The sequence below is a fragment of the Alligator mississippiensis genome, chromosome 1 (genome assembly GCF_030867095.1).
Source record: "Alligator mississippiensis isolate rAllMis1 chromosome 1, rAllMis1, whole genome shotgun sequence".
Classification (NCBI taxonomy): Eukaryota; Metazoa; Chordata; order Crocodylia; family Alligatoridae; genus Alligator; species Alligator mississippiensis.
In genome coordinates this window covers 36,255,257-36,264,321 of record NC_081824.1, presented here as the reverse complement: position 1 = coordinate 36,264,321, position 9,065 = coordinate 36,255,257, and positions in this window count along the sequence as shown.

Sequence of the window (9,065 nt, the reverse complement as noted above, 5' to 3'; positions counted from 1 at the left end):
GGTTCAGATTTGCTAATTCATTTTATACAGATTCTTAGAGAAAATTAAATGCTCCACCCCTTACAGTGAGTCTGGGGCTCCTCATTGACACCTGCAGTAGACATGGGCATGTTCAACTATCTGCTGATGAGCTGGATCTAGATTGCTGACAGAAATCCAAGAATCAGATTCAGTGCATCAGTTAGTATTCCTCACATTTCTGCTGTAATATAGTTTGATGATAAACTGCAAATCCTAATACTCTAATCTAGAATATAATTTTTTACACTTGTTTGGTAAAACAGTTTTATGGGAATGTAAGATATAAAGTTATACACAAACATTTTCATCAGGTATAAATTGGTGATATATGCCAGCAGGAAGCATTATCACATCTCCCTTTTCCATGAAAATCTGGATCCATCAGTCATCTTCATCTCCAATGTCAAAGTAGCCACTTCCATTGAGGTTGTATTGATTTTGAACAGGTTTTCTTGGTAAAATATTTTTATCTATGTTAGAAAGAAAGTTTATTTTTTTAAATTTGTTGCAAGCAGAAATAAGTCTAAGTCTGACCGTTCTACCATGCCTGAGATTTTTCAAAGGAGTCCAGAAACATACAAAACACTTTTAAAAAGTATTATTGTTTTTTCTATAATGCACTAAACGATGTTAACTGAACAGAAAGACCAAGCCAGGTTTAGCAGGAAAGCATCCATCAGGAGCTGGATATTTATCTTGGATGCACCCAAAAAAGATATACGAGGGGAAAGGGGAAAAGGAGCTGGCCAGCCCCGGGGGCAGCACGGCTTGCCTCCCGAGGCCGCTGAGGGCGGCAGGACCTGGCAGGGTCCCGGCCCAGGGTGCGGGAAGCCCGGGCAGGCTGCAGGAGCTTCAGGAGCAAAAAAGCGGCTGTGGCTCCTGGCGCTACCTCCCCGCCAGTCCCGGGGCCGGGGAGCGAGCTGCCGCCGGGCCCCTGCGGGGCGGTGGGCTGGAGCCTCCCCCGGGGGGCAGCCGGGCTGTTGCCGCCCCGAGCCGCAGGCGCAGAATGCAAGTTCCCGCCGCGGGACACGTCCCCGCCGGCTCGTGCCGCCCCCAGCGCCCCCGCGACGCCCCCAGGGCCGGACAAGGGGGGCAGGGGGAGCCAGCGACAGGCGGGCGGCACCCCGGGGCCAGTGCCGGCGGGGGCAGAGCAGGGCGGCGGGAGCCCGGGGCGCAGCTGGCTGGGCTCTGTGGAGCCGGGCTGGGCCGCCCCGGCAGGGAGAGAGGGGAGCCACCCCGGATCGTACATCCCATGCAAACAACTCGGGCCATCGCCGAGATCTCCGCGCTCGGATCTGTGCCATGTCACCGCGACGAGCACTCCGCCGCCGCCGCCGCCGGGGCTGTGCCGGGCGCTCGCGCTGCGCTGCAGCAGGAGCAGGCTGAGGCCGACGCCGCGCACACCTGCACACCTGATCCCGCCCCGCCGCGCCCCGCTCCCCTCGGCCACAACCGGGCCGCGCCGGCTCCGCCCGCGGGGCTGCAGCTGCCGCTCGGGGCGAGCGCGGCGGAGCGCGGGTCTCGGCACGTCCTGCCCGCCCGCCGCTCCTGTGCGCACATCTGCCCTGCCCTGCCCTGCCCTGCCCTGCCCTGCCTCGCCTCGGGGGCTGGAGGCGGTGCCGGAGCTCGCCGAGAACCACTGCCCGGCCACGGGGCTGCTCCGCAAACGTCCCGCCCGGCCCGGCCCGGCCCTGCTGTGCGCGGCGCTGCGGGCGCGGGTGATCGCGGGTTCCACCCGGCCCCGACCCGCCCTGCTCCGGCCCCGGGACTCACCTGCCTCCGGCGGGGAAGAGCCGCGCCGGGGGCTGGCGGCCGCTTGGCCCGGCCCGGCCCAGAGCAGCTCTGCGCTTCAGCGCGGCCCCGGCGGGCCCGACAGCGACACCGCGGCTCCTGCCAGCCAGGGCCTCTCCCTCCGCACACACCGGGCGCAGACCGAGCCCACGAGCCTGCCAGGAGCGCCGCGTTTGTCTATCTTCTCCTGGTGTCCTGGTGAAACTCCGCGCGACCCCTAGCCCAGCAGCCCTGCTTTGATCACGAGTGTTTCCCTCAATTAGACCTCTCGGGTTTTTTACTGATGATTCTCACCGGTTTTCACTGTATTGTGCATGACTGCCCCGGTTATCTTTTTATCTTTCATGAAGAGTCTGCTACTGCAGAAGAATTTCACATTCATTATAGGTTTTCACATTCATTTAACTTATACTGTCCTTTGCTCAAGAGCAACCAACAGTAAACAGAGTTGAGATAAAAGACCTTCTGTTAAATTCATCTAATTAATTCTCGGGCTGGACAGACAGGTCCATAAATTCAATTTACATGCAAGGACTGATCAGTAACTCTTCTGTTGTCATGCCTAGCATCCTGATTGTGGATTCAAACAGAGGAAAATGACTTTGCCACCCACATTCAACTTTGCTCCACTCTTCCAATAACACAGAGATTGCACATGAATATACTTACTGCTGCACCTGTAACGAGCTTATTCAAAAAAAGCCCCAGTGTTGTTGTGGTGCTGCAGTGGTAGGAGCAGTGGAAACACTAATGTAGTATGACAGCTGGATTTTACTTGTGTGACATCTGACATTTCTGGGTTAGACAACACTGTTGAGTTACACAATGCCCATGACTGTCCCATGTTTACTATTCAGAGATTTTCTGAATAAGCTCAATAAGCTATTCTATATATAACATATTCTTCTAGAGGACTCAGAATTATGACACAATTGAGGGACCTAGTTACCAGAGATTTCACCTTCCTTGACCCATCACAGAATCATTTTAAACTGCTGTTTCATATATAGGCTAAAGTTGCAAAACATAGCTGAGCTTGCTACAAGCACAGGCATAACAGAAATGTAAACATAGATCTGATCTGCTGGTGAGAATCAAAGGAAAATCCATTGGTTTCCCAGAAAAGACATGAGTGTCTCCCTAGTTAAAGATTTTTAATCAACTATGGAAAACAGTGCTTCCAGCCAGCACCTTTAACCATTGTTTTGTTTAGCCCCAGTCTCTATAAAATTGTGTTAAAACAGCAGCATCCAGTCCACAGTTACTCCTCCTACAGTTCCTGCTGTTGGTGGAGTGACCATTGGTGGACTGGTAACAACAGCAAGAAGTTCTTCTAAAATTGTTAGTCCCTAGTAAACTGTTGGGGTGAATGCAGTATGGGATGCTAGAAGTTGCATCTTTTCTGCTGTAGCCTTTTGGCTGGAGTTTTTTTATACAGCACTGTTGCCAGTTTGGGGGGTTTTTTTCCAGGGGAAAGGGTCAAAAATTGCCATGAGGCCTTAAAACTGAGGGATCTACATTTTTCCCTCATTACATGTTGTTCCACTAGTTCTTGGTATTACCCTGTCTAGGTATCACATGACGTGCCAAAGATCCCAAATGTGGGATACTGGGAAAACAAAAATGAGGGAATGCATTAGAGCTTTCCTGGTCATTTTGCTGTTTTCTCCCAGATGAAGGTGCACTGACTGAATTGGCAATTTTTCTGCTCCAAAAACACAAGCTCCAATTATTTGCTTTAAAAGTAATACCTTTTTACCTTTGTATCAGCAGCAAGTCATTTATTCTCAGTAGGTCATCCACTGTTCGTGGGACAGGTCATGTTTTATTCTAATAGTTTTCTCACTCATATGCACAAAGCCTGGACATTAGGAAGAACTTCTCTGGACATTAGGAAGAACTTCTTCACAGTTAGTTAGACTGGACATTAGGACGAACTTCTTCACAGTTCGAGTGGCCAAGGTCTGGAATGGGCTCCCAAGGGAGTTGGTGCTCTCCCCTACCCTGGGGGTCTTCAAGAGGAGGTTGGATATACATCTAGCTGGGGTCATCTAGACCCAGCACTCTTTCCTGCCTATGCAGGGGGTCGGACTCAATGATCTATTGAGGTCCCTTCCGACCCTAACATCTATGAATCTATGAAAGCCCTGATTCTGAAAAACTTGACCATATGAAAGCTATTGAGGATGGTCACAAGGCATAAGTCAAGCATGTGTTTGTCCCTGGCAGTATATGATATATTTATTAAAAGTATAGTAAAAGTGCTGTTGCTGATCAAGCCAATGCACAGACAATGATTTCCTGAGAGAGCGCTGTGGTTTTAAGCCCCTCTTTCCAATCACACTCTCTTTAAGGAGCTGATCTGGGTTCTCCTTTTATACTAGGTAAGTTTCCAAAGGACTTTTGGTTTGTTTTTGTAGTTAGTATTTTGTTTTACTCTTCTTAAACTGAAATGTGCAGGCTATCACTGTTGCTGTATTTATACCTATCTTCAATCTGGGTAAAGAACAATGGTGAAGGAAGAAATAAGAGACAACATACGGTGGCTGGCTAAGTTTGAGGCTTTGGTTGTAGGCACATTTTACCTGTTATATATAGCTGTGTTTAAGCTCATCATAAATACTGATTTGCTAAAATGTCCTGAAAACATTTGGCTTTCTAAGGGCCCTGTGTTAGAAAACTTGATTTAGTTGGAGGCATGTTTACACTAAACCTTAAATGGCTCTCTTTAGATTGGGTGGAAACTAAACAAAACTATTCATACTTCCAGCTGCTCGTTCATTCAGAGGCTAGGCCATCTCCTGTCACCATAGGTTGCCATTGATACAAATTACTTGGCTCCTACAGAGGTAAAGGCCATATTATTACTTAAATCACCTGGAACTGAGAGAAAGGATGAAGGAACCACTGTATACACCTGCTTCTGGAGATAGCCTTCTCAAATTCTGCTAAAGAAAAGACTTACTGGATTTTCCCGTGTGATAACTAAGATGCAGGCAATTGCTCCCACATGGCTATGCCGCTAACACTGTATCCTTTAGTAAATCTTAAAAATATAGTGATCATACTTTAAAAGTACAATCTACCCTGTGCCTGCAAAAGTAAGCACCAGAATGAGCCAGACCAATGTTGGCTCAGTTCATATTTTGTCTTAGAATCATATATAGGTCATCTCTCTTTTCTTGGAGAGGTGAGAGAGACAGAAGTCAACCTTTTAACTCCTAGTGAAATGAGCAGCAGTTTCAACAGAAGGGCAAGAAGCTGTAGGAAGCAGAACAACTGTAGTAAAAACCTCCCTAGCCAGTGTGCTTGCAATGCTGTCATTTCACCTCTAGCTCTCATGGCAGGCACACTGCCTCCTCAGCTGCCTCATCAGAAAACAGCTGTGACCTAAGTAATTCGCACTTAAGAACTGCTAGGGATTTGGGGCCTGCACAACTCTCTGCTTCAGGGCAGACAACTGTGCCTACTCCCTTAACAGGGCTTCTGCCTCAATGCTGGAGTCCTTCTTGGCCAGGACAGTTCCCTTTAAATGGTGCCAGTCCCCTTTACTGCTACCAGGTTCTTCAAATTCCTGCAGAGCCCCATTTTATTGCCTGCAGGCCCCTCAAGTTGCTACAGTCCATCTCCAATTGCTACACTTCACTTTAAAATGCTGCAGCTCCCTTTCACCTACTGCAGTACTTTACATTGCCTCAGGGCCCTTTGCGGCAGAGTCCTTGAATTGCCCACATTTTCTACCATATGTAGTGGGTTTGGAGATAATTAGCTCAGGTATGAAGAGTCCTTTATTTCCTTGGGCATACTGGCCTCTCTGGAACCACTAAATATCTAAACATTAACATAGGACATAGACAGAAATGACAATATTCGCCGGATTTGGCCCCTGAAAGTGCTCTATAGCCATGATCAAACAGAAATGCATGGCTGCTTTAAAAGGCCCCAATCCCAGAAAAATCTGAACCCTCATTACATGAGGGTTGCTGATCTGCCTCCACAGCCAGGTCCGCACCTTCCACCTGTATGCCCTTCAGAGGCTCCTGTACAGTGCCAGTAGCATGCGGCATGAAGCCATTTGGGACATGCCTTCTACCACCTCCAAGGGTTCCAGTATGACCCACAGCTTGTCTACCTGCGAGGGCTCCCCAGACAGGACCTGGAAGAGCTGCAAGATTTCTACTAGGACCTTCTCCGGGCCTGGAGGCTGGTCTGTGGCTACAGGTCCCCAGACAAGGTCGCTCAGGGTACCAACCTCCTCACCAACTTGCCGTTGAAACACCCGCAACTGGTGGTGCCAATGATGGAGGAGCCCTGGGTGCAACAGAGGATGGTCCTGGCCAACATCATTCATATCACAGACCTCCTGGACTATGCCAGCCAGGCTTTGGCAGATCCCACTATGCTGGCCTGGCGCATAGAGCTATCCATTCTGTGTATGCCCTGCCACCTACTCGAGGAGGGCAAGGCTGCCCTGCCGGACACTGCCCTCACCTACATTGACCATGCCCTGTGTGAGGGCAGTCCCTGCCTCCCAGTATTCTCTAGCCCCTTGGACCACATCATGGGGTCCCTGCCTTGGCAGGCCCCACAGCACTCCTAACCTACCATCTCAGCAGGCTAAGGGATACCAAGCCAGTCTGCTTTCGAACCACTCACTGCCACCAGGTCTATACACTCATACTCCATACAGTTCACTATCCTGTCCTCTCATCCCACTCTGACAAGTGGTGCAACACCCTAGGTGAAAATGGGGGTGAGGGTCCCCAGTGGACAAGTCAGTACTCCACCTTGATACCATTAGCCACCGGGGACCTCAGCTGGCAGCTCCTGCACGGAGCTATCGCAAATTTAACATGACGCTCATGGGTCACGGAAGGTGAAAACTCTGGTATCTGGGTCCCTCGATTGTGTCACAATTCTGATGGACCATCAGAATTAAACGGATTCTATTACATTTCTATGTAAGTCCTCTGGAAGTTATATAGTTATATAGAGAATAGATATAGTTATATAATTGTATGCTCTATAAATATATAGAACAGTTCTACATTGAGCTTATTCAGAAAATCTCTGAATAGTAAACATGGGACAGTCGTGGGCATTGTGTAACTCAACAGTGTTGTCTAACCCAGAAATGTCAGATGTCACACAAGTAAAATCCAGCTGTCACACTACATTAGATCCACTGCTCCTACCTCTGCAGCACTACAACAACACTGGAGCTTTTTTTGAATAAGCTCATTGCAGATGCAGCAGTAAGTATATGATGATTTGATCATGTGCAGCCTGTGTTATTGGAAGAGTGGAGCAAAGTTGAATGTGGGTGGCAAAGTCATTTTCCTCTGTTTGAATCCACAATCAGGATGCTAGGCATGACAACAGAAGAGTTACTGATCAGTCCTTGCATGTAAATTGAATTTATGGACCTGTCTGTCCAGCCCAAGAACTAATGAGCTGAATTTAACACAAGGTCTTTTGTTTCCCCTCCATGTACTGCTGGTTGCTCTTTTATTGTCTTTTGGCCAAAGGACAGTATAAGTAAAATGAATGTTTAAACCTATAATGAATGTGAAAGTCTTCTGCTGTAGCAGACCCTTAATTAAAGAAAAAAGCTAACCAAGGGCAGTCATGTACAATATGCCTCAAACCCAAACAGCAAAAAACCCTGAGAATCTCAGTAAAAAACTTGAGAGGACTAATTAAGGTAAATAATCCTGGACAAAGAAAACCAAAAGCAGGCATTCTTTGAATAAGAATAATGTGGTGTTTCACAACTACATTAGAAGAAGTTAGAAAAATACAGTATTTATTATACGATCATAGGTCTCTCTTCCCATCAGAGTATACCAAAGTTAAAACTACCTTAATCTGGGTCAAAGCTATAATTTGATTGTCAGCCATAACAAGGATATGTTGAAATGAAGAAATACTCTCTCAGTGTGGTTAAAATTAATGTAAAGAAGATCCAGGTTTTACTGTTCCCAGACTACCGAACTGTGGTCAGAAGCACTTGCATTCACTTGCACAGAACAGGGCACTCCATAACAGGAAGTAGCCTGTGGTTACCTCTCGGGTGGGGAGCATAGCTGGGTCTATTGGTACAGCCACTAAATTAATCAATTTTACCTATCAGCCAAGCTAACTACCTGTCTATGGCACTGTGCTATATCAGCTACAAAAATGGAACCGAAAGTGATATAAATTGCTTTTGGTTCTGGCAGTCTATGGAGCATCTGGGATGGGCTCCAGACTTTACTTCCCCATTGTTTAGTGCGTGTGTGGGGAGGAGGGTAGGAGGAGGGAATATCCTTTAGGGCGGAAGCTTAAGTCCTTGTGTGCTTTCACTAGGATTTCCTTTTCAAATCCATCAAGTTATTATTCAATGTATTGGTTTTAATTGATCCTGGTTATTTTAGAGGTGATGCTTATTCATGCCGATTACTGATATCAGCTGAAGTACACTAGCTACGCATCTCAGGTTAAACAGAAGGTTATTGGCAGAACCATTTTTGGTAAATGTAAAATTATAGATTTTTGTACCTCTTTTGTCTACCAGAGAGAGATCCTGAATACACTGACCACTGCATCATCTTACAAAAACATGTCTTTTTCTGTGGCTTTTTGCTGCACCCACAAAATAAACTACAAGGTGCCAAAAGAAGACACTACTTAGTATCACTCACAATACAATGTCTGTTTTCTGGGCTTTGTTGTGTGTATATTTTGTAGGTCTGTATAGGATAGTCTGGATAGGGATGCTTCCTCTCACATGCAGTTGGCGTTTGAACTGCAATACAGCCAATTTTTGCAATTTCATTGTGAGTTCCTTGATATTTGATGCTTCTCTCAGTACTTGCTGTTCCTGGAATGATGTTATTGCATGGGTTCACAGCTTTCATTTAAAACAAAAATTTCTAAGCTCATGACTATGGAGAAAAAAAATTAAATATGAACCTTAATATCTCCATCATCTGTAAGCAAATGAAAGGAACCCCAAATCCTTATTTTGAAGATCTCATGATTTATGAAGCCAATCTCATGATTTAGGGGAGGCATAATGAGTGAGTTTTGAATGTATATAATTGGCAGTGCTAATGTGACCCACACTTAGATTCAGATCAATTGCCATATTTTGGGGTCAGCAACTAATTTTACCCCATGGTCAGATTGGTACAGACCGTGGGGCTTTTTGCCTTCCTGTGTAGCAAGGGACATGGCCCTTTATCTGGTATATCTTCATGGATACTAACAAC